The sequence below is a fragment of the Neofelis nebulosa genome, chromosome 6 (genome assembly GCF_028018385.1).
Source record: "Neofelis nebulosa isolate mNeoNeb1 chromosome 6, mNeoNeb1.pri, whole genome shotgun sequence".
Classification (NCBI taxonomy): Eukaryota; Metazoa; Chordata; class Mammalia; order Carnivora; family Felidae; genus Neofelis; species Neofelis nebulosa.
The window spans coordinates 118,118,336-118,146,184 of record NC_080787.1 but is presented as its reverse complement, the minus strand read 5'-3'; positions in this window follow the sequence as shown (position 1 = coordinate 118,146,184).

Genomic DNA, 27,849 nt, shown 5'->3' with positions numbered 1-27,849 from the left:
TGTGGAGTGAATTGCATGCTTTCCTAGACAAGACAAACAGACACACATTAAACTCAACACGTTTTGCTTTTTGCCTTAGCTTTCAGGGAATTCAGAGGTAATGTTAATGCCAGATTTTTAATAAGCATCTTTCTCTTGATGCTTGGTGGCAGCTGTCTTCTTTATATAATGTTAGAACCTTATAGCTGGCTAGGGATTTGGAAATAGTTGAGTGCAAACTCCTCAATTTCCTAAACCAGATATCCAGATTAGTCAAATGCACATTTCTCCCTTTATCTACCCCACAGCAAGTCAATCCTTATTTTGCCTCCCATTTGTCTCTTTCCACCTCATCCACAATTGACATTTGGCCAAACTCATTTAGAGTAGAAAATCTCTTCTCAGGATATTCATAAAAGAGGATGGGTTTCTTTTTAATTTTGTAAGTATAGGACCAATCTCCCATCTTTATTCCAGGCCAATTCCCAACATATAAATATCCATTTCGCATTTATTCATTTATCCTTTTGTTTTTTCATTTATATTTTTGATTTTGCTATGTGTTACCGGTGAAATAGCAATGAAGAATACAAAATATATTGCCTTTGAAGAATTTATATTTCAGTTAGTGGAAACAGTCTAAAAAGAAAAAAAATAATTATATAGAATTTGAGACTTTTAAAATGCTGTAGAGATATAGCATAGCGGGGTGAATAAGGAGTGTGAGACAGGCAGGGGGTTTGCAATTTTAAGTAGGGTAGCCAGAGGAGGACTAATTAAGAAGGGGATAAAGGGTTAACTATGCGCAGGGGTAAAAGAGGGAGAATCTAGGATCATTTTCGAGGCTCTGGCAACAGTCTGAGTATAAAGGCGCTGAGGGGAATGCTTACCTAGAATGCTCAGGAAATAACAAAAAGATGAGTGTGGTAAGAAGAAAGGGAATGAAGGAAGAGTATTCAGAGATAAGTACATTTCAGGGAAGAACAGTAACTTAGCAGGTCACGTTAGACATCTGTATGGATTGGGGATTTTGCTCCAGGTAAAATGAAGCCAGCCATTGAAGAGTTTTGAGCAAAGAGTATTTCTTTGATTGTTCTTTTGAGAAAGGACTGTAACAGACCAAGTATGGAAGCTGAAACCCTATGGAAGATTTTGCAATAATCTAAGAGAGAGACAAGTTGATTTAGGACAAGGTCATTGGGGCAGGGGTGGTGTTAACTGGTCAGATTCTGGATCTACTTAGATGGTAGAGCCAACAAGATTTTCTGTAAAATTGAATGTGAGATATAAGGAAAAGAAAGGGGTTAAAAATGACTCCAAAGTTTCTGTCCTGAGCAACTGGAAGAATGGAATTATTATTAACACAGATAATAAAGACTGTTGGAGGAAAACAGTTTGGGGGAGAATATCAGGAGTCCAAGACATAAATTGGACATTTAAGTGAAAATTCTGAATAGACAGTTGGATATATAAGTCTACAGACAAGTAGTACAGGGCAGAGGCATGGGTGGGAATATAAATATGTGAGCTTTCTATATATAGATAGTAAAAGATGAGCATTATTTTCTCTTTTTTGATGCTCTTCCCCAGCAGCAATACTTTCTAGAATAAAAATGTGACCTCTACCAAATCCCCTTTATTAATAAACTTTTTTAGATTGGGTATCAAGATAGGAACTAATTTCTCTCCTTTCAATATTGTGATGTGTTCAACAAAAGTAATTTAAGTTGCTTTGAAAGGCAGAGTATACATTCTAAATGAAGAAGAAACATGTTCTATTTTATTAAGATGGATTTATGGTGGCATTTAGAAACGTTTCATCAGCAGGCAGGAGCCCAAAGATACTTCCACTCATTGGCTTATTGATCAAGTCACTCATTCATTAATAAGAAACACTTATTAAACACCTCCTATATGGAGTGGAATTCACAGGATTTGGTGAAGGATTATGCAAAGTACATAGGAATATGTACAAATATACACATTCAAATGTACACATAGGAATATGTACATATGCAAAGCGACAAGGAAGATTCTTTCAAGACTCTTCTGAGGTGGTTAGCTTGGGTGAATGGTGGTGCTATTAACCAAGACAGAAATAGCTGAGAGAAAAAGCGGGGTACCTAGATTTGTGTGGAAACTAGAGTTCAGTTATAATACATTTTAAAATCACAGACATTATATACTATTCAAATGGATTGTCCTTGATCTTTGTTAGGTTGGATATTTCTTATTTTTTAGATCTCAAATGTCACTTCCTGTCTTCCTAGTTTATTCTCTTACTTTGTGTCCTATTTTTTTTTTTTCTTGCTGGCACTATTGTTATTTAGTTGCATTCTTTTTCTCCCCCCTCCCTTTTTTTAAAACATATTTAATATATGGCCCCAGTACTTGACTTTAAGTTGTAAGATGGTAATGACCATGATTATTTTGTCTCAATTGATAACACAAAATTCCTGGACATATAAGTGATCAACAAATATATGTATGATAAATGAGTAAAATATATATTTGGGAGTTTATAGCATATTGATGGCAATTGAAGCCTATGATAGTATTGAAACTTCCAAGGATAACAACAACAACAAAAAGGATCAATGGAATACTTTGGGGAAGCTCCAACATCAGAGTCAGTAAAGAGAAGAATCATTAACGAAGATTTCAGAGAACAGGAAAAAGGCAGTACCCTGAAACCAAATGAGAAAAGTATTTCAAGAACTGCACGTTTTGTTTTCTGTTTTGGTTCAAAGAAAAGCAAAAGTTGCACTCTAATGCTTGATATTTATTTTTGTAAAACAAAACAAAACACAAACTAAACAAATACAATCTTAAAATTTTTAATTTTTGCTTCCCTTCTTCTGATCAACTCTATGAACCAAGGATATTGAGTATATTTTAATGTACATTTGTAATGTTTCCTTTGCATTTGGGACTTACTTAGCTTGAAATGGCTGTCTTACTTTTCTTAACTCAATGTCTAATATAGTTAAACTATAAAGAACATATACTTGTGTGTCTTTGTGTATGTATTTGTATACGTAAGTGTGTATGAAAGAGAGTGTATATGTGTGTTCACGTGTGCTCTTTTAGCTTAAGGAAAGGTTTGAGTCAATGAAAATGAAATGAAAATTTCATGTCAAATGAAAATATTTCTTGAGTTCTATGTAGTCTACATAAGAGAGCTCTGAAAATACAAAGTACATAGGGCCTAAATGTACTGATTAGAAGATCTAAATGTCACCAGGAATGACCCACGGAGTGAATAATTTGTTTCCCTAGAAACATATGGAATCCACTGACTTCAGGAAATATTTTCAGAGTGCACACATATTTCTTCAAGACGTTAACATCCCAGGGGAGAAGGAGGAATAAAAACATGACAGGGAGTAATTTAAAATGGCAGGTACTGCAGTTTTCTTTTCCTGTGCTGGAAACCTGATATTTGATACGAATGTAGATGATTTTCTTATGATTGCTATAAAAAGTTGATACTATTCTTTCCAAAATTCTCTAAGATTTATTTTTTCCTCCTCCTTTGTGGAATTTTGTTGTTTTTGAATGTCTTAGATTGTGGGTACAAAGAAATCAAAACATTGCACATTATTTCTTATAATGTAACCACAAGAAAATGCAAATGCTGAGGATCTGATTCACAAAAGAATATTGCCTATTAGTTACGGTATGGTTCAATGGGAAAATGGAGTCCAAAATTAAATTATATTTCACTAGACTGTAACACAATCAAACCTTGATTTTTGTGCATCAGTTATATTATTTCCCCTCTTAATTTTAATCTTTTCAACATTTTTTATAAGATTATAACACCTCAGGAGACTTAAATGCTGGACTTTGACACAGACAACCTAGGTTCCAGGTCCCATTTGCCACTAATAAGATATGTGACTGGGCAAATTACTTAAATTCTCTGAGTTTCATCTTTCTCACCTATAAAGGAAGGCTGATATTATTAGTTTTAGAGATTACTCTGATGATTAAATCACATATTGGAAATTAATAAGTGTGTTTTTTCTTTCTTTGCTTCTAAATGCCCAGTCTCTGGTGGATGTTGCAAATTTTGTACTGCTGAGTACATTATCTACAAATCCTGGAGAACATAATCATCCATGGGGATCTGAGCTTGGGAAGGCAGCATTGTGTAGAAAATGATTGTCAGGATGACTTACATGAACTTGATCTTCCTTTTCTGAAATTAATCTTTGTTATACTATAGAAAGATGGCTCCTGAGCTTAGAAACTAAGACATCATATGAGGACACAGATTTTTATGACAATGGATTTTTAAATGATGACCTAGAGGAAGAAATACCTCTTATATTGCTGCCCATTACTTTCGTTCATATGTATATACATGTGTGTATGTATTATATGTATGTGCATGTATATCTGAAGCAAAGTCTCATAAAATGATACATATTTTTGCTCTACGTGGAGCATTCCAATCTTGTCTATTCTTGTTTATTTCATTATTAAAAAAAAAATTCTGGTTGCAACCTAGTGATTTCAATTTAATATCTGCTAATGCAGTGTTACCCCACAGCTTGAAAACCTTTTTTTTTTTACTTCAGGTATGAAGTATCTTTGTAACAGAGACTTTGTCTGATTGTATTTCCACAAATAGCATCTATGTAAGTTTAAAATTTATAAAATTTTTGGCACTCAACTTGTTAGCTTTTCTTTCAGTGTGAAAGGTAACATTATTTTTGGAGACAAACAAAAGTAATCAACAATCTAAGTCTTCAAGTTCCAACTTAAAGCAAAACTTGTCACCTGTCCTCTGATGCCAGTGACATTTACAAGCCAATTGTGTTTGACCACTTACAGGAGGCCCCATACAGGGCTGGCTTCATGGGTTTATGGCCTGTGCAGGTCAACAGGCTTTGCCCTCAGAAGGACTCTGTGTTAAATTTAATGCCCTGTTGTCACATCTTCAATTCTTAAAAGTTTTATCTTAGAACTTGTGTTTTGTAAGCAGAGTGTGATGGATAATAGAACATGCACGTGAGCAGAGAAGATATTGAGCTGTATATGTGACCACCATTCCTTGCCATCCTTTTTACATAGAACCTTTGTGATATCCCACCAACACAGAATTCCACTGTATTTCCAATGCACCAGAGTTCAGAAAGAATCAAAGAAGTACAGAGTAAACATGTTATAAACAGATTATGTAAACTGCTATGTTATAAAAGGAAAGGAAAGATAAGGCAATCTATAGCTCCTTTCCTTTTAGTCCTTCCTAACTCATGGGTAAGCTGCAAAGAGAGAGTTGTTAGAATGTGTGCGTATCAAGAAGTGAAACAAAATACTTGAGTTAGTTTTATGCAGAGTATCCTTTGTTCTAGCAGCAACAAAATACATATGCATGTACAAGCTAGAAATAGAAATTATATAATTTCAATAATTCTTCTGAGAGTAGATTTTTATATTTGCATTTAAAACTTGCATTGCACAATATGAAATGAGTAGCAAAATCTATAACAATTTAACATTTACAAGTTCTTTACTTAGAATGACATTAAATAGGAAATAAAAAACACCATGACAATTTAAAATACAAACCACAAAAGAAAGGAAAAAGCTTTATATTTTGTAACTTATGGCATAGTTTTCTGCTTTACAAACAGGGAATCCCACATTTACATTTTTCACTGAGCCCTGCAAATTATGTGGTTAACCCAGGCTACATAATTTATAATATATATCCTATGTTGCATAATAATTATTATGTTATAGCAGGTAATTATTTCACAAATGTGTTAAGATTATGATAAAAAAAGTCCAAAATACTGTGAAGGAATATAGTAAACTATATGTGAACTGCTAGTATTAATTCGAGAACAACTTTAAAATACTTTTAAGTTTTTATATCCTAGTAGATGCTAGTACTATGTGAGGCAATAGGGGTATAATAAACATTGGCCTCAAGGAGCTTCCAGTCTATTACGAGTTCATTTGTTAGTTGTTAATATGTAATGATGGGTAATTATGTTATGACACAGATACATTCAAGGTGGAACAAAGATGAGGTAACTGTTCTTTGGATTGTTGGGTGGTGGGGGTGATGAAGTAATGAGAATCAAGAGCCCTCAAAGAAGTTTTCTACCAAGACAAATGTAAGAGCAGCAACTTTTGTAGGATTTGAGAAATCACTGTCTTAAATATAGGCACTTTACATCGAATGGATCAAAGCCAGAATGATTGAATTTTTTCCTATAGTATGTTGCTTTTCTTTGGGCTCTAATGTGAATGTTTCCTCAGATCTTTATATTTCTTTTCATTGAAACAGAGTATTTACTAGCTCCTTTTCTGGAAATCTCTTTGAATAACAAGTGATTTTTCCCTAAGTTCTTTAGAAGAAATTTATCGTTAGGCGAGTCAATATTACTATGCTCACAAAAGTTATAACAGCATGCTTAATCTCTTAACGGTTCTGTTTATTTTACTGGTTATTTATTATTGGCCAAAAGCCTTATTTCCTTCCTTAATTTTCATAATATCCTAATATATTTCTCTCAAATTTAGTTTCATGTCTTTTAATGTTTAGTCTCCAGGATTAAATATTCGTGTCTAACTTTTCTACTATCAGATTCTAATATAGTAATGAACCCTCACCTACCAAACTTTTTAGAACATTCAACAGATTAAAATTTCATTATTTATTTCATTATTATTTCAATATTATTTTATATCATTCTGAGTAGCCTACAACATTTCAAGTAATGAAATATTTCTCTTGATCATAATGAATAGTACCTCATTACTCTGAGACCAATGGTAATTTTCTTGAAGAACTTGATTTTGAGGGATTTTATGTTAATTAATGGAATCTTTATCTTACATGTTTTTTACTTCTTTCCTTGAGTGTAACATGTTGGTCTTATAACATGTTGTATTTTACTCCCTAGATGCACTGTCTTACACTTCATGACTTCCTTTTCCCAGATACTCTTTCCCAGATTACTTAAATCTCATATGGTCCAATGTTGACCTGGATACCACTTAATTGTCCTTCTACAGTATTTTCTGAAAATGAATATTCTGTCCAGATTAAAGCTTTATATTATCTTATTTTACATCTATGTTAACTTATAATTGCTGTCTGGTTCCATCACATGTTTTTGTGCTATTACCCTTAAAAATGAGACTCAGGCTACTTTTAAAACTTGCATAGTTTGACAGACATCTAGGAAAAAGTGTTTTGAATGGATACATATGTGTCATGAATGCATAAATGTGATTATTTCTAAAGCAGACTTAAATTTAATTGGAATATTTTTCTAAAGGTAATGAGAATTCTCTAGGTAAATGCACTCATTTCCTTTTGTAGTTGTATTTATTTTTTATTTTCTTTTTAAGTTTATTTATTCTTGAGAGACAGAGAGAGAACACAAGCAGAGGAGGAGCAGAGAGGGCAGGGGGAGAGAATCCCAAGCAGGCTCCACGCTGTCAGTACAGAGCCTGTTCAGGGCTCGATCTCACAAACCATGAGATCATGACCTGAGCCCAAATCAAGGGTTGGGCACTGAACTGACTGAGCCACCCAGGTGCCCCTCATTTTGTAATTTTAGAAAAGAAGACCAACTAAAAAAATCTTTATTTAATAATCAATGAATTAATAGGACCTGTAGAACCTGAATAAACTAATTACAAGCACCTCAGAAGACACTTCTTGTCATAGGTATTAACAGAAATATCATTAAATTTTCATTTTCCTTCTTTTGTTTCTGAAGTATGTATGAGACCTTGGGAGCAAAATTCTGACACTTAAAAAAAACCACCATTATAAAAACCTTATGACTAAAATCACTTTTGATAACCTTTTTTACAGCACAAGGGTTATAGTGCCAGCATTAAGGATTTCTTCCCTTTATGATTTTAACGATTTATCTAGAATCGCAAAATAAAGAAACCTAAATTATCAATTAAGTCACAAAATAAAATTTCCCAAACTCCATATTATATTCAAAAGTAAGGGCTGCAAGCCAAAGAGACTGTACTGTAAGTGAGTCTCAACTCTTATGATCCGGACAAACCTCTGGCTGATTGCTCTGTGCCTGGTTCTGGAGCCACTTACCAAGGCATTCTGAGAAGACCAAGGGAAGACTAGCAAACCATGATGGAAGGAACTGGAACTGGCATCTATTCTTTCACCTCTTTAGCTTTTGGTCTATAATTTGGAGAAAAATGTCCAGTATGAGAATGGAATGAACTGAATGAGACCTTATGTCTGTACAGCTGCACTTATCAATAAGTGGATAACTGCACCTTCAGCCACATGCATGAGAACAAATTATCTTACCTGATCGAGGGCAACAAACCAGGGAATTCCCACAGTCTGACCTGTTTCTGAGACATACAATATCACAGTGAGTGATGTTTCCAGTGCCCTACATACTGTGAACACCCCACTGAACAAAAGACTGTCATCACTAAGTAATATATTCGGAATATGATCGATGGAATCTGACTGAAAAGTATCTGATTGTGCTGTTCTGATTATTCTAAATTTCAAAGCATAGTTGTTTCAAGTGGGAGGGGGGAAAAAAAACAACCAAGACCAAATTACTCAATAACTTAGATAACAGGAGGACATGCTGGCAGAATAGGCCCAAATAATTCAGATCAGATATCATGTTCATTCTTCTTTTATTCAGTTCCTAACTTAGAAATGAATCATGTATCATAAGCTCATTTGGTCTAAATTATTCTATAATAACAATAGTTATGGTGGGGGTTAGGTTTCCAGGATTGATACAAATACCCACTTTATATGATAAAACATATGCTTGAAATATAAATATTTAAAGAAAATGTTTTCAGTTGTTCACAATAATATTATATAAGGAGTGTTTTAACATAATTCTCCATAGGTTGGTGTTTGAAGAAAAGTACATTTCGATTAGATGAGGAGTTAGAAAATGGCAAATTTGTGCAGGTTTTTAGGTAGATTCATTGGCATTTTTAAGGTCTTTAAAGATTATTAGTATTCCTATAATTTAGGCCTAATTTTATTTTAAAACTTTCTAAGCTTTCTCTTTCCTTGGTACAGGTCATTTCACAGATCTTCAGTTGTATTATTAGCGATGAGAATACAATATGAGTAAAGAGTAGGAGAAAGGGATGATTAATTTTTTTTCTCAAGAGACTGAGTATGTAATGGGAGATGTATAAAAGGTATAGGTGGTCAAAGTGGTATATTTATAGGCAAGATAAAATTGCCCATGATGGAATGATCTCTATTGTCCTAAAAAAGGAAAATATAGGAACTTCACTGCAGACACAAATCTTCTCAGGCAAGGAGGTAGTTCGTGAGGAAAAGATGATGAGTCAAGCATTGGACTTAGAAGGAGACAGGCTAGGATAGGCCAGAAGCAGTCAGCAGTTGAGACAGAGAAAGAAAATGCAAACCAGGAGCTAGACTAGAGAAAAATTGCATGTACGCATGGAAATAATCAAGGGTAGTTTCAAACCCAGCAAGGAAGATGAACTAGCTCAATACAGAAACAGTACTCAATTATTGAGTTGTAATTAAATGCCAGATATTGTGTTAATTCATTCACATGAGTTATTGTACTTATTCTTCACAAGAATCTCAATGTGATATTATGATCATGAAGGTGTATATGGTAACATATTATAGATGAGAAATCCAATTTTATAGATGGAAAAACTATGATGTAGAGAGGCTAAATGATTTTTTTTTGGATCATTCAGAGGGTATGTGGCAGATTTGAGATTCAGACTGTGGAAGTCTGAATCCAAGAGGATTAAATGGTCTAAACCCAAGACAAGAAGATCTAGGTGTAAGATTATCCAAGGCCTAGATTGTAGTCCAGTGGGGTTTATTTGAAGCTCCAGCTATCATTGATAACCTCTAATTCCAAATGTTTGGACATCCCAAATGTCTTGAAAGTGGCAGGTAACATATATCAAATCAGATAGTTTCCCATCCTAGCCACTAGGTGGTGATTAGTACTATCAACTAAAAAAGAGTATTTGCTAATAGGAGTAGGGTGAAAAAGGACAAAAGATTTGCAATTTTTCTGGTTAAACTAGACATGCATTTTGCATCAAGATGGTAAGTTGCTAGTGGTGAAATGGTCGATTAATTTTAAAAGATAAAAATAATAGTTGCACCAGGGGGTCTCAGTTGGTTAAGTGTCTAACTCTTGATTTTGTCTCAGGTCATGTTCTCGTGGTTTCTTAAGTTTGAGCCCTGCATTAGGCTCTGTGCTGACAGCGTGGAGCCTACTTGGGATTCTATCTCCTCTCTCTCTCTGGTCCTCCTTTGCTGGTGCTCACACTCTCTTTAAAAAATAAATAAACTTAAAAAAAAAACAATATAGAAGGGACAGATTTTCTCATTCTCCAAGTATTTACTATCTGTTGTGTGCCAATGAAACATACTGGGAACACAAAGATAAGTGGCATAGAGTAGCATGAGATATATAAACATTAACCAAGGTTATATATCACTGTGGCAATTGGCTAGATAGATACATACTAGATATGAGATTGAACAGAAACACCCCAAAATGAGATGCAACCATGCATGTGTGTGTATGTGTATCTATATGCACAGTCAAGGAAAAATTGCAGAAGTTTAGGTATGAAGCTACCAAAACCTCGGTAAAGACTGCCAACTAGGCTGCAAGATGCAGTAACATTTATAGAATTAAGTCAGGCTGTATTAAAGGTATTCATATTATCAGAGTTTGAATTATAGTTTCTTCAATTTTAATGACAGTAACTCAAATTATAATCAATTATATCTAACCACCCCATCACTATTGAACTGTATCTGTTTGAAGATTTTGTCCACCAGTCCTTATTTAAATAATGACTAGTTTCTCACTTTATATGAATTAAAGGCATTGAACTTCTAGGAGCTCTGATCAGGTTATGTAACCAGCATTATTATACCCATTTAATAATAAGTAGAATGCAGCAAATTATATGACTATGAAGTGAATTAACATTTTTGTGATATATATCAGTGTGGAAAACAATTTAGAATTTTACACTTGAATAAACTTGATTTTTCCATCTTGTCATTGTTGTGATTTGGAAAGCCAGAATTTTACGAAATAAGATACAAAATTTGTTCTTGTCATGCCAGTTAGGGTGTCATGTTTGTGGCATAAGAAAACATCAGGACTGAAATTATCACCCAAGTGATAATATCATGTGAGTTGGCTCTAGGCCCAATAGCATCAGAATGAGTCCATGCATGATGATAAGCCTACCTGCCAGAAACCCACCAGAAACAGTCACAATGAGACTTAGTCTTCTTAAATGCTTGGAAGTCCTGTTTTTTATTTGCATAATATCTGGAAAAGTTGGCTAAACACATGACAGCAAGGGTGTTTACACTATAGAACTAGACATGGGCCTTCTTGCTAGATGCTTGAAAAGGATGACACTAAAACCTACTTTGTAAGATAGACCACCTAATATCACATAAAACCATGTAGAGCAATAAAACAGAAATTATCCCTAAAAAAGTTTTTTTTTTAGTAATCTCTACACTCAATGTGGGGCTCAAACTCATGACCCTGAGATCAAGTGTTGCGTGCTCTTCCAACTGAGCCAGCCAGGTGCCCCTAGAAATTATTATAATTATTCCACTGCTTCATTACTGGTGTAGAGAAATGCAGCAGATTTCTGTATGTTGATTTTGTGTCCTGTGACTTTACTGAATTTGTGTATCAGTTCTAGAAATTTTTTGGAGTCTTTTGGGTTTTCTATACAGTCTATCATATCTTCTGAAAATAGTGAAAGTTTGATTTCTTTGCTGATTTGGATGCATTTTTTCTTTTTGTTGTCTGATTGCTGAGCCTAGGACTTCCAGTACTATGTTAAATAACAGTGTTGACAGTGGACATCCCTGTCTTGTTCCTCACTGTAGAGAAAAACTCTCAATTCTTCCCCATTGAGGATATTACCTATGGGGTTTTTGTATATGGCCTTTATTACATTGATGTATGTTCCCTCTAACCATGCTTTGTTGAGGGTTTTATCATAAATGGATGCTGTACTTTGTCAAATGCTTTTTCTGCATTTACTAAAAGGATCACATGGTTCTTGGGGTGCCTGGGTAGCTCAGTTGGTTAAGTGTCCAGCTCTAGCTGAGGTTATGATCTCATGGTTCATGGGATCAAGCCCTATGTTGGGCTCTGAGCTGAGAGTGTAGAGCCTACTTGGGATTCTCTCTCTCTCTCTCTCTCTCTCTACTTCTCTCCCACTAGTGCTCTCTCTTTCTCTCTCTCAAAATAAATAAATAAATAAACATTAGAAAAAAGAAAGGATCATATGGTTCTTATCTTTTTTTGTTTTTTAAAATATTTATTTTTTAAAAATGTTTATTTTTGAGAGAGAGAGAGAGAGAGAGAGAGAGAGAGAGAGAGATGGAGTGTGAGCAGAGGAGAGTCAGAGAGATAGAGGGTAACAGAATCTGAAGCAGGCTCCAGGCTCTGGGCTGTCAGCACAGAGCCAGATGTGGGGCTCAAATTCACGAGCTGTGAGATCATGACCTGAACTGAAGTCGGATGCTTAACCGACTGAGCCATCCAGGTGCCCCTATCTTTTTTTTTTTATTATTAATGTAGTATATCACATTTATTGATTTGTAAATATTCAACCAACTTGAAACCCAGGAATATAGTAGGATTATCAGCAATAGCCAAATTATGGAAAGAGTCCAAATGTCCATTGACTGATGAATAGATAAAGAAGATGTGGTATATGTGTGTATATATATATATATATATATATATATATATATATATATATGTATACACACACACACACACACACACACACACACACACCGAAATTTTACTCAGCCATAAAAAAAAGAAATGTTTCCATTTGCAATGACATGGATGGAGCTAGAGAGTTCCATTATGCTACATGAAATAAATCAGTTAAGAGAAAGACAAATACCATATGATTTTACTCATATATGGAATTTAAGAAATAAAACAAGTGAACATGGGTGGTGGGGGGAAAGAGGGGCAAACCAGGAAACAGACTTTTAACTATAGAGAGCAAACTGATGGTTACCAGAAGGAAGGGTGGGTAGGGGGATGGGTTAAATAGGTGATGGGGATTAAGGAGGGCACTTGTGATGAGCACCAGGTGTTGTATATAAGTGATGAGTCACTAAATTCTACACTTGAAACTAATATTATACTGTATATTAGCTAACTTGGATTTAAATAAGAACTTGGAAGAAAAGAAAGAAATTATCTTAATCATTAATATAAGTTATTTACTGAAAACAATAAAAGTTTTCTCTCTACCTTTATCAATGTATATGTCTGTAATTTTCCTGAGATAGCTTAAGTATATGTCTCTCACTAGAAACCACACTGTAACAAAAACAGTGTCTCATCAATTTATACTATAAAGAATAATTATAACCACACAGAATCATTAAATGCTTATCTACACACATGAAAATTAACCTATCACTCTGAAAGCTACTCAGAATTTATCTAAAAAATTAGACTTTATTTTATTCTATGATTAGATCATGTTCATAATAAAGAAAACTGTAACTTGAAAGCTAAAAGGGCTAATAGGGCAACTCAATGAGGTTTTGATTGTACCAAAGGAGACCCAGAATTTAATTAGTGGAGAAGATGGAAGAAGATAAGCTATTTGCATAATAAAAATAGAGGAATTTTACATATCTGTCAGCAGAATGAATTAAATAATTAATGAAAAAATGGAGGTGCCTGGGTGGCTCAGTCGGTTAAGCATCTGACTATGGCTCAGGTCAGGGTCTCAGGGTTCATGAGTTCAAGCTCCACGTCAGACTCTGCTGACAGCTTGGAGCCTGGAGCCTGCTTTTGGATTCTGTATCTCCCTTTCTCTCTCTGCCTGTCCCCTGCTCATGTTCTGTCTCTCTCTCTCAAGAGTAAATAAAAAACATGAAAAAAATTAATTAATGAAAAGACGGAGTCTTAATTATATAGACTTTTCCTTTTCTTAACAGGCTAGAGATGGGTGAAGACTAATATATTTTAAGAAATGTCTAATTCTGTTTTATGTTACCTGCTCTGCTGTTATATTATCATCACTATCCTCACTTTCCTACCGTCATCACCAAATTGTCAGTAAAAATTATACGACAGTGGTTTTACCTGCATAGTGTTTTGAAGAAATCTTTGGTTGGTAGTGGCAGAAAAACATTACTACCCCTAAACAATATTAGAAGTACATTTGATAGAAAATCTAAGTTAAAAAACACTTGTTTGCTCAGGGAGAAGATAAGAATTTTGTGTTCTTTTTAATCTAGACTCTGGAGGGAAAAAAACCTATCAATTTGTAATGTTAATTTGTATTACTTCTGAGTTGCAGGAATACACCTAAGGTAAATTAATGAAATAAATTATCTTGAACCAGTGACAATCGCAAACCATTTAGGAGAAGAACTAGGACACTTTTACACTCCTGGCCACACGCAGTTAACACAGAAAGTAATTTCCTCTACAGATGAGCTTACAATAAGTTACAAACCATATGAGAGGGGAAAATTCTACTATGAAAAGATATGACAGCAGAATTAGGCACATAGAACTTTAGAATACAGAATTAAGAACACAGGCTAAGAACTGTAAACTGTGTTTATATTTATGTTTATAATATCAACACAAAAATAAATTGAAAAGTATAATATGTCATGAAAAAATAAGATTTGAAAAATAATGAAACAGGACCTCTAGAAAAAACAATGTAATTATTATTATTTTTTAAAAGTCTATTGAAGGCAAGTAAGATGCAGTTATTATTATTAGTTGTTTTTTTTTGTTTTTTTTGTTTTTTTTTTAGAGAGAGTGAGGGGGCAAGGAGCAAAGGCAGAGAGAAGGAGAATCTCAAGTAGGCTCCATGCCCAGCTCAGAGCCCAATGCAAGGTTCGATCCCACAACTCCAGGATCATGACCTGAGCCAAAATCAACAGTTGGACACTCAACCGAGCCACCCAGGCACCCCAGGTTAGGTGCAGTTAAAAGAATCTCTGAAATGGAATATAGATCTGAAGAATTATCCAGAATGCAGGACACAGAAAAAGATTAAAAACATGGAAGACAGATTAAGATACTTGAGGATAAGAGTGAGATAGATCCAGTATTCATACAGTGTGATAGAACCAATATAGGAAGAGGTTTCTCAGAAGTGATGAAAATCATAAACACTTTTATATTAAAAAATAACAGCTTATTGAGTCCCAAGAAAAATTTATAAGAATAAGTCTACATCTATATATATTGTAATGAAATATAGAATCGCCAGAGATTACAAGAAAATCATAAAAGTAGTCGAAGTAAAATATATATATAGTACACAAAACACAACTGGACTTCTCAACAGAGAAAAGACCAAATGTAATACATTTAATTGTTTCCCTTAATAATTTATATGTTGAAATTATAACCTCTAGTACCTCAGAATGTGACCTTATTTGGAAGTAGGGTCAATGCAGATATAATTAGTTAAGTAAGTTTGATGTCATACTTGAGTAGGATGGGTCCATAATCCAATACGTCTGGTGCCCTTATAAAAAGATGAAATTTAGAAACAGGTACACATAGAGAGACAATGGTGTGAAAAGATGTGTGGAAAAGATGGAGCCACGAAGAGAGGATTGGAACACATCCTTATCTCACAGCTCTCAGAAGAAGCCAACTTTGTTGATACTTTGATTTTGCACTCCAGCCTCGGGAACTGTGTGACAATGCATTTCTATTGTTAAAGGTGCTTGGTTTGTAGTACTTTGTTAACACTAGCCCTAAGAAACTAATATACCATACAAAAATGGAATTATAGCTTGAGAATAGTGAAGAAAAAATAACTTTTGACCTAAAATTATATACCAAGTTCTTATTCATATATTATGACAACAGGAAGATAATTTTAAAACAAAGAAGAATAACTTTTCCATTCATAGATTCTCTTAAAAATTTCTGAAAAGATGTATCTCAGGAAGAAGAAAATTGTATCTCAGGAAGAAATTGGATGTATACACGTACATGGTATACAATTAGGTTTTTCCAAATGTGAATAAATTTAAACAATCATTAGTGTTTGTTTTCTAATATTCTAAACCACATTTTGAAAAGCTTAGAAATGGCTCTGTTGCATTAGATCAACTGGAAAGAGCAATAAAGGAACTAATTTCCCTCAGAAGATGAGGTTTTGAAAATAAGTAGTGGCAAAGCAATCCAACCTCTCGTGTACTTGATTCATTTTTTAAAAAATTGGGTGAATAGGGCACCTTGGGTAGCTCAGTTGGTTGAGCATCTGACTTCAGCTCAGGTCATGATCTCACTGCTGTGAGTTCGAGCCCCACATGAGGCTCTGTGCTGACAGTTCAGAACCTGGAGACTGCTTCAGGTTCTGTGTCTCCCTCTCTCTCTGCCCGTTGCGCACTCATGCTCTGTCTGTCTCTCTCTGAAAAATAAATAAGTAAACATTAAAAACTTAAAAAAAAAGAATGAGTAAAAAAATGTGGTATATACACAATGGAATATTATTCAGTAATTAAAAAAAAGAAAGCTTGCCATTTGTGACAATGTGGATGGACTTTGAAGGCATTTTGCTAAGTGAAATAAATCAGACAAAGACAAATAATGTATGATCTCACTTATAAACAAAACAAAACAGACAAAACAAAACAATCTAAACAAAACAAAACAGACAAAACAAAAAAGAGCGTATAATTTATTTTTAAAAATTTTTTAATGTTTATTTTTGAGAGAGAGAGATAGAGCATGAGCAGGGGGAGGGGCAGAGAGAGAGGGAGACACAGAATTTGAAACAGACTCCAGGCTCTGAGCTGTCAGCGTAGAGCCGGACGTGGGGCTCAGATTCACAAACTGTGAGATCATGACCTGAGCCGAAGTTGGACACTTAACCAACTGAGCCACCCAGGTGCCCCAAGAATTAGTTTATAGACACAGAGAACAGATTGGTGGTTGCCAGGGGTGGGTGTGAAATGGGTGAAAGGTGTCAAAAGCTACAAGCTTCCAGTCATAAGTAAATAATAATGCATGGTGTGGTGACTATAGTAAATAATACTGTACTGTATATTTGAAAGTTGCTAAAAGAATATATCTTAAAAGTTCTCATCCTAAGAACAATGTATGTGATGGATGTTAGCTAGACTTATTGTGGTGATCATTTCACAATATATAAAAATATTAAATCATTATATTGTACACCTGAAACTAATGCAGTAAAACCTTGGTTTGCAATCATAATTCATTCTGGAAACATACCTGTAATCCAAAGTACTTGTATATCCAAGTGAATTTGCCTTTAAAAAAATAATGGAGGGGCATCTGGGTGGCTCAGTCAGTTGGGAGTCCGACTTTGGCTCAGGTCATCATCTTGCCATCCATGAGTTCAAGCCCCACGTCGAGCACTGTGTTGACAGCTCAAAGCCTGGAACCTGCTTCAGATTCTGTGTCTCTGTCTCTTTGTGCTGCTCTGCCACTCACATGCTGTCTCTCTCTCAAAAATAAACAAACATTAAAAATAAAGAAATAATGGAAACTCAGGTGATTCATTCCACAACCCAAAAATATTCACATAAAAATGATTATAATACTGTAATAGAATACAAAATAATTTTTAAAATACAAAATATAAAGAAAAATAAACAAATTAACCTGCACCTACCTTTGAAAACCTTCATGACTGGTGTGAGGGAGACAAGAGAAAAGAGGGTTATTGTGTGGACAACTTTCACTATCACTAATAAAATCACTGCTATCTCTTGGCTTAATGGAATCTTTTTCTGCATAGGGGCCATTGTATATGCCTGCACAGATGTTGGCTACAGTACAGTATTAAACTCTTGTCATATATTGTATTTAATGTAACTGGCACTAAGGCAGAAGAGGAAAGGATCTATATCTGCAGGCAGCCTAACCTAGAATAAAGCAAACCATTCCTAAGCTTATTCTTATATGGAAAAGCAAAGGACTCTCCATAGGTGCTTTGATACTAGTGTCAGTTGTGGGCACCGTCCAACATTTTTAAAATCACTGATTTCTGTCAAATACCACCACCTGTGACTGAGCATCTGAGCACCCACAATCCTGTAGTGAGAGGGAGAGTAAACCACTGACTCAGTTGTGACCATGTGATGTTTGGCATCACATACTACTTTGTATTGCAAGACCTTGCTCATTTATGAAGTTAAAATGTATCAGTAATGTTTTTTTGTCTTGCAGAATACTCACAGAACAAGTTACTCACAAAACAAGGTTTTACTGTATAATGTTTTTGTCACATGCCTCAATTAAAAAAAAAAAAAAAACACTTTTGCAATTCTAGTCCAGACAAGATAAGCCAGAGAGTGATAACACATTACCAATTGGTGAACACCAATTTGAATGACAATATATTCTTTACCTGAAACCATGGAGATTAAAATAAGTGAAAGAATTTTTCAAGTTATGAAAGAAAGGAACTGGTAACTATTCTATATCTTGGGAAACTGGTTTTTGAAAATTGCAAGAAAATAAAGACATTCTCAGACAAAGGAAAACTATTTGTCACTAACAGACCTACCCTTAAAGGATGGCTAACAGAAGTTCATTAAACAGAGATTAGTAATGAAAGAAGGAATCTTGGATCATGAAGAAGAAATAAAGACAATAGAAAGAGCTAACATTGATACATACGATAGACTATCCTTATCCTCTGAGTTTTATAAATCATGTTTGATAATTGCAAAAAATATATAATACTTTATAATACTCAAGACAATGACCTTTATAAGTGGGGAGGGTAAAGGGGTCCCAATGAAACTTTTTTGTACCTCATTCTAAGTGGTATAATGTTAACACCAGTAGACTGTGATAATAAAACAGAGCAACCCATAAGATAACTTTGCTAGATACACTCAAAACCAAAAAAAAAAAAATAGCAGAATGATAAAAAATGTTGAACCCATAGGAAGACAGAGACAGAGACACAGAGACACAGACAGAAAAACAAAGAAAAAAAGGCAAGACAACAAATAATAAAATGCAGACTTAAGTTCAAAGATATCAATAATTACCTTAACTATGAATGGTCTAAATTCCTCCAATTAGAAGGCAGAGAGGGATAACAAATCAGAACTCCAAATATGCTGTTTTCAAGAAGCTCACTTCAAATTAAATGATGTAGCAAGTTGAATGTAAATGGATGGAAAAAATGTATTATGCATACATTAATTAAAAAAAAAACAGGAGCACCTATATTAGTATCAGATAAATTAGAATTTAAAGCAAAGAAAATTACTAGAAACAGAGAAGGATATTACAATCATGATAAACGGATTAATTCACTATAAAAACATAATGATATTAAATGTATAGCTAACAAACAACAGAACCATAAAGTACATGAAGGAAAAACTGAAAGAGTTGAAAGAAGAAAACAGACAAATCTACAATTATCATTGGGAACTTCTCACCAACTGATAGAAATACTAGACAAAAAAATCAGACAGAATATAAAAAATTTGAATGATGGAATCAGTCAACAGGATCTAATTGACATATACAGAATACCCTGATAAACAACTGCAGAATATACATTCTTTACAAGGACCTATGGAAGCCTAACAAAATTATGAGACATATTGTAATCATAGATTAAAAGACTCATTATAGTGAAGAAGTGAATTTTCCCCCAAATTGATCTATATTTAAGTTTAATGCAATTCTTATCAAAACTCTAGAAAGATTTTTCTTTTTTGTAGATATAGACAAGCTTATTTTGAAATTTATATAGAAAGGCACAAACCCTGGAATAACTACAACTATCTTCACAATAAAGTGGAAGGAATCACTCTTTACTTGACATTAAGTCTAACTGGATAGCTACATCAATAAAGGTCATGTGGTATATAGTCACATAAGTCAATGGAAAAGAATGGAAACATCCAGAAATACATTCAAATAAATATGTTCCACTGGTTTTTGACAAAGGTGCAAAAACAATTCAGTGAAGGAAGGCTAGAATTCAACAGATGGTGCTGGAGGAATTGATGGTCTGTAAGCCAAAAAACAAAAACAAAACCTCCTCCTAAGCCTCAAACCTTATACAAAACTTAACTCAAAATGGATTGTAGATGCATATACTTAAACATAAGATGTAAAACTATAAAACTTTTAGAAAAAAATTAGGAGAAAAATCTTTGGGATCTAGGACTGGGAAAAGAGTTCTTGAACTTGATACCAAAAGTAGACTCCATAAAAGGAAAATTTGATAAGTTAGAACTTATCAGAATTAAAAAAATTCTGTGAGGTGCCTGGGTGGCTCAGTTAGTTAAGTGTTTGACTCATGATTTCAGCTCACAGTCATGAGATTATGCCCCACATTGGGGTGTGCACTGGGCATGAAGTTTCTCTCTCTCTCTCTCTCAAAAAAAAAGTGCTCTGTGAAATACCTTGTTAAGAGATTGAAAAGACATACTACATCCTGTGGGAAAGTATTTGTAAATAATATATCTGAAAAAGGACTAGTATCTAGAAAATGGTAACCCCAGATGGTTCAATGAACTGAAAGTTTATGTCCCTGTCCCCCCTAAATTTGTATGTTGAAATCCTAACACCCAAGCTAATGGTTATTAGGGTGGAACTTTAGGAAGGTGATTAGATCATGAGAGAAGAGCCCTCATAAATGAGATTAATGCCTTAAAGAGACTCCAGAGAGGTCTCTCACTTCTTCTGCTATGTGAGTACAGAATTTGGCAGTCTACAACCTGGAAGAGGGTTTTACTAGGAACTGAATCTGTTAATGCCTTGATCTTGGACTTCCCAGTCTCCAGAATTTTGAGTAATAAATTTCTGTCATTTACAAGCTATCCAGTTTATGATATTTTGTTATAGCAGCCTAAACAGATTAAGGCACTAGGAAATAAGCTATTTCAGAGAAGACTTTAAAAAAATATTTCCAATGTTACCCCTCTTGGGCAGAACAACTATTTTTCCAAATTCAAATAGTTTTATATAATCCATTCTTAAATGTATACTTTTCCCTATTCTGAAATAAAGTGTATTAAAGCCAGTTTAACATGCCTTTGGTGTTGTGGGTTCCCTTTTATGAATATGAATCAATGTGATGGCTATAGTGATGTTCTTTAAATTCCTTTAGGTATATTTGTTCTTATGCTAAATAGCCACAGATTGCTATGTTTTAGGGCTCATATCCCAATTACATGATTTTATTATTTCCTTCTCTAGTACTGTCTCATCTGGTATTTATGTTTTGCTGGGAAGTGGGAATTGTACAACCATACTTGATAGAGTTTTTATAAAATAGTGACTAAAATATTTTTTTCTAACAGAAGGATTGTGGTCCTCCTAAAGTTGCGTGCATCTATTTTGGATACTGAAAATCTTCTTTCTCTTCCTTCTGCATTTGTGATCACCTACTAACACATATAAAATGCTAGATAAGTAGCTAGTGATCAGTAAAATAACATTTCAAAGTTTTTTGAATTTAGTTAAAATTGATATCATTCTCAGAGTTTTCTTAAAGAACAGAACTATTATGATCTATGGGAGAAACTGCCTGGCAGATTATGATATTTTCATTCTATAATGAACAGAGCATTTGCAATTATGGTTTCTTTCTATCCTAATGAGACATCACATGATTTCTTGACAAAGAAATGAATGAGGGCAGTAGTAGGGAATTATCAATTGTATGACACCCAGATTCAGTTTCAAAAGAAGAGCTTAAAGATAGTAAGAAAGCTACTTCAGATTATATTTTGATATCCAGATATATGAGAAATTATTCTCTATATACCACCTCTTTGCATTATATGGATTTAGAACCTTTGAATATTGATAAATTTTATGTGATTTTCTATTTGTTGATTTGCCATTCTAAAACGTTTATTTCAACTACTGGAGGAAGAAGAATAGTTTTTTTCCTTTAACATGCTTTTAGCAAATTGCTACCAAAATAATCTTAAAGGAATGTTATTGGTAGTTTGAACCAATTTCTCACTTGTGGATTTAAGCATAACTTTATTAACATAATTTTATAAGAACATGGAGGACTCAAATGAGACTGATCCTCTTATCAACAAAAGGCCATTCCCCTTATTGATATGTATATAATTAAATTCAACACCACACTGAATTCCTAGAGTGGCCAAAAAAGAAGCTAGTAACACAGCCAAGTAATACAACTTATTGGGCAGAATGTTTAAAATACTGTGGGAGTCCATTGGAAGGAGATATTAATCCTGAATAGGAAGACTGGATAGTCTCACTAAGAGATGATATTTGATAGGAATCTTGGGAGATTAGCAGGATTTTAAGTTGTAAATATTGGAATAAATGTTATTCCAGTAAAAACAAAACAAAACAAAAACCCAACCTCAAATACAATGACACTTAAGGGAGAACTTAGCAAGGAAACTGAGAGGTACAGGTAAGCTTTTCCATGGGTAATGTGAGATTTAGAGTATGACAGTAATTTATATCTTCTGTATATAGTAGTTGCAAAGTAGTTTCAAATACTTTATAGGCATGATCACATTTAATCTTCATTTCAACCTTGAAGTTTAGGTACTACTGTTAGCTCTCATTTACTGGTGAGAAACCCCAGGCCTAGAGGGCTTAAAACAGCATCCCTGAGGTCACAGCTAGTTAGTGGCAGAGTTTGATTAAACTCAGTTTTGCTTAAATTTAGAGACAGTACTGAATATTTTGGAGATGCGCTTTAGAAATTGAAAATATGAGCCAAGAACATATTCTTAGAGTAATTGTATTCTTATTACAGTAAACTATATTATCATATTCTTCATTATAGTTATTCTCAAAATATTCTTTTTTTTAGGGGCACCTGGGTGGCTCAGTTGGTTAAGTGTCCCACTTAGGCTCAGGTCATGATCTCACAGTTTGTGAGTTCAAGCCTTGTGTCAGACTCTGTGCTGACGGTGCAGAGACCACTTTGGATCCTCTGTCCCCCCTCTCTCTCTGCCCCTTCCCTGCTTGCACATGTGCCCTCTCTCTCTCTCTCTCAAAAATAAACATTTAATAAATAAAGAAATTAATTAAAAAATATATATTCTGTTTTTTAAATGTTTATTTATTTTGAGAGAGGAGAGAGAGTGAGCAAGAACACACGCACAGGCAGGGGAGGGGCAGAGAGAGGAAGAGAGAAAATCCCAAGCAGGCTCCATGCTGTCAGCAAAAAGCCCAACACAAGGCTCGATCTCGCCAACTGCTTGATCAAGACCTGAGCTGAAATCAAGAGTCGGTCACTTAACTGACTGAGCCACTCAGGTGCCCCTCAAAATATTCTTATGAGCTGATATTGGCACTCAGAACACAGAGTCAGTAGCAAGACAAGAATGTCTAGGGTGTATCGTACTGTTAAGCAACAGGTCATTTCAACCAGAAATTAGGGCAGAAATTTCAATGAAGTGAGGAAGAATGTAATTTAGATATCTGGGGAAGAGATCTTGGCAGAGGAAACAGTGACTTCAAAGGTCCTGAGATGGAGCAAGGTGTTCTGTATGACTGAAGCAGAATGAGTGACAGAAGACAGTGGGGGATGAGGAGGAGGGGAGGACAGACTATGCAGGGTTTGTAGGCTCATTGTTATATTCTGAATGACATTGAAAATATTTAGAGGATTTGGTCAAAGGTGTTAAAGACTCTGAATATTTTGAAAAACAAAACCAAAAATATAATTTGCCACAGCAGTATTTAGGCAGACAAGCAGAGGGTTTCAAGCTATAGTGAATGATCAATCATGACAAACGGTGCTAATAGGTAACATAATATAAAGCTTAAAAATCTGATTATTGGTTTCAATGTGAAGGTCATTTGTGACCTTGATAGAGTGATATATGTAAGGTAATGGAGATGAATGCTCAAGAGTGAATGAAAGAGAAGCCTGAATTTTCAAGTTAAGAAAAGATTCCTTTTTAATGAAGCTATTTAGAATTGGGTTTCTGTCTTGTGATAGCCCAAGAGGCCCAGTTAATTTTTAAAGAAAGGTTACTGGCTGATTTCCATTGTAACAGTTACAAACAACGATACTCAGAGCTCATAGGGAAAAAAAAACAAAACTCACAGAAAAACTCACAGAAAAAATTTCTTTTTCATCAAAATTCCTTGTCCTTATAACTGGTACCATTATTAAGAGCTGTACAATTTGACATTTGAATAATTTTCCCCAATTTAGCTCTTGTTAATGGTATGTTATAAACCTTTCAGATTTGTCAAAATCTTTAGTGTTTAGTTCAGTAATATGTGGTTTAGATTCTGCAATTCTGCGTGTAACAAGCTAATCACTGACTGAAAATATGCATAACTTTGTTTTATGCTATTTTATATTTCACAATAATATCCCTGTTAACATCTGTCAAGAAAGTTGCTATGGAAACTGAAGTATAACACACCATGTTATACACACAGATTTAACATTTTGTTTTACATCCTTTCTAGTGGTGATTTTGCGCATATGTTCAGTTTTATGTTACTTTGTATTTTAATGTCTTAATTTTCTTTTCAATAAAAGCAGAAGTTATTTGATATTCTAGTACTACACTGTCATACAGAGGGATTTTTTTAAGCTATCAAAAATACTTTGGCGGTGTGGTTTCAGAAAAAAGAGAATACAGAAAAAGGCAGCTAAACCAAATCATATTCTAGAATACACTTTCACATATCTGGTATTTAAAAAAAAGGGAAACATTGACTATTAAAAATTTATAATTACCCAGCAAATATTTGAATTATTAAGAAAACTGTATCATCCAGAAAGGGATTAAAATGTACTTTAAGAGCCGAGATGATCTTTAATCTTTAGGCTTTTATCAAAAATACTATGTAGTGGTATGAGAATCAGGCTAACAACCTTTGATGTTGCACTTTAAAATAAGAAGCAGGTCAAAAAGAAGAAACAAATTAGATTTATAGAACAATCATTTCAAATTATTTAATTGGACACATTAAGTTATTTAACCAAAGACATTTATTGATCACTGAGTTGAGCTGTTAATGGATTAAGTGCTAACACTGTGCTTTTCAGCATAGGTCAAAACTGCCACTTGCAGGTCACTTCCACCAGTGTGGTTCATTTTTGAAGATGAGAAATTGAAGGTGAGGAGATGGTCTGGATTGGATTACCCATCTGGCAAGTCACAAAGCATACTATGCTGACTATTTGTTACATAGTTGTGCAGTGTATTTAAAATTTAAAATATTACAATATTGCTTCAAAAATATTAAATCACAATTTTTTGAGTACTAACTTCTGACTTGAAGAAAAAATTCCTATTACATTGCAGCTGAATTTTAGTTTAAACTGCTCAATGCCTTAGTTTCATTTCTCCTGAGTTACTTCATATCTATTTTATATTTTCACTAAAGATTCAATTCCCGTTCTTCAAGACAGAAACTTTGGCTTCTATGCATTCATATGACACATAAAGGGCAATAAACTGTGCTTTTAACACTGTATTAAAAATCTCCTTTTTACTACTTCATGGTAAGCAGAATGCTAAGATGGCTTCCAAATTCTTGCCTGTTGGTATATACAACTGCATCACTCCCTCAACTGGAGAGTGAATCAGACCTGTGGATATGATGGACTCTCACTCTCTTGATTAGGTTGTTCTGTATAAGACTGTTGTTACAGTTTGGAGGGAGATTCTCCTGCTGACTCTAAAGAAGGAGCTGCAGTACTGTGACAGGGCTATGTTGCTAGGACCTGAGACTTCTGTCTAGAAGGTGAGAGCAGTCCTAAAGAATCTCAGTTCTACCACTGCAGAAGACTGAATCCTGCCAACAATCTAAATGAGCTTGGAAGAGAACCCTGAGTCACAGATGGAACACAGCCTAGGCCCATATCTTGGTTGCAAGTTTGTTAGACCCTAGGCAGAGAACCCAGCTACAGGGTGCTTGGACTTTTGACTTACAGATACTGTGAGACAAAAAGTGGATACGGTTTTAAGCCTCCAAATTTGTGATAATTTGTTAGGCAGCAATAAAATCTAATACGATCTGGCTACCTTTCCTGTATTCCTTTAATTTCTCCTTCTGCCATTGATATTATAACAGTAGCAGAGGGTCTTACATGATGAATCAATCTCCAAACAAGCCATCAAGATGGTTATTGTAATGGAAAAGCAACAAACTGAAGCTGACATCTGGTATAGCAAGGCAACAGTCTGTAAGTGGTGCTTACCTGTGCCACGTTTACACTTGCACTGTGTGTTTTGTTAGTTTGGACATGTGTCTTAAAAATTACTGAGTTTTTTTTGTTTTTTATTCCCAAGAATTCCTACTGAAAATACAACATTCCTTACAAATGAATGATTTTATACAATGAACCATTTGCCATTAGGTAAACAACACCCCAATGTATTTGCATATTTTATTGACTATACTGTGTTTTATCATGTTTGTTTCTGAAATTGGGATGCAATGCTGAAATTGACATCAAAAGAAACTTGCTTCCTGAAGGCAGAGGACTGAGTTGTTTTGTAGAAGTCATTGCCTGCACGTAGATTTGTAGGTGTTTTATGTTTTTATAACTGTCAGTTCATCTGACTTACATCATGATCATACAAGCCATTGCTTTATAAATGAAATATATATCCTTAATCGTTGTTTAAAATGTCTTCATAAAGCCAGTGTTTTGAAGCAGCATTGATGTGAAAATTTTTTGTCTATGTGGAAGGTTACTTGTCATGGACCACAGTTATTTTTGCTCACAATATGTGTCCAGAGCCATGGTAGAGCCATGTCTAGTATTAACTGTGGAGTTGTGTCTTTGTGTCTTAAGGCAGTTAGGTTTTATATCATAGCATAAGGCAAAAGTTACATGTTGATAATGTTACCTTAGAAAATTTACTTAAACTAGTCTCTGTTACATCAGATTGATGTTACTAAGGTTGAGAAATAGTTGAACTAGTTGTAAGTTGAATTCATTCTTAATTCCTCCTTTAATCATGCTTTGTGTGACTATATATTTTGTCACTTCAACTGTGCTTGCATTACTATACAATTTATCATCTCACCTCAGGTAACCAACCAATTCTTCATTTCTGTATGCATAAACTCTGTATGCATAAAATCAAAGTAAGTTATAAAGGTTAAAAATAAAATATGAAAAAATTTATATCAAATGCAATCAAGACGATGCTCTAGGGGCACGTGAGTGGCCTAGTTGGTTGAGTGTTGCTCTTGTTTTCAGCTCAAGTCATGATCCCAGGGTTGTGGGATCAAGCCCTGAGTCAGGCTCTGTACTGAGCATGGAGCTTGAGTGGGATTCTCTCCTTCCCTCCCTCTGTCCATCTCCCTAGCTTGCATGCGCGTGCTCTCCCTCTCCCTCTCTCTCTAAAAAAAAAAGAAAAATGAAAACAAAGCAAAGCAAAGATGATGTTCTAGGTCTCACTATTGGTATCAGATGAGAAAGAATTCAAGAAAAAAAAAGGAAAAACATAAAAGTGAGCAAAGTGGCTATTTTTTTTTAGTAGGTGAGAATATCAAATAATGAAATTTTAACAAAACAAAATATTTACAAGGCAAGTAGACCATCAAAATTGATTAAAGAAAAAGGATTGTAACTCAAGGGAATAATGAAAAAAGAAACAATCACAATTGTTGAAGACTTTAACACTGTTATTTTAAATGCAGGTAGGTAAAAGAAAAAGAAATAGACAATCTAAGTAATATAATTAATCACATTATTTTAAACATTCCTATATGTCAAATTTAGAAACTGCAAAGAGGGGCTAAGTCTTAAATACTATTTATATCAGTCAGTGGTTCAGTTATAGGAAATAGAGATCACTCTAGCTATTTT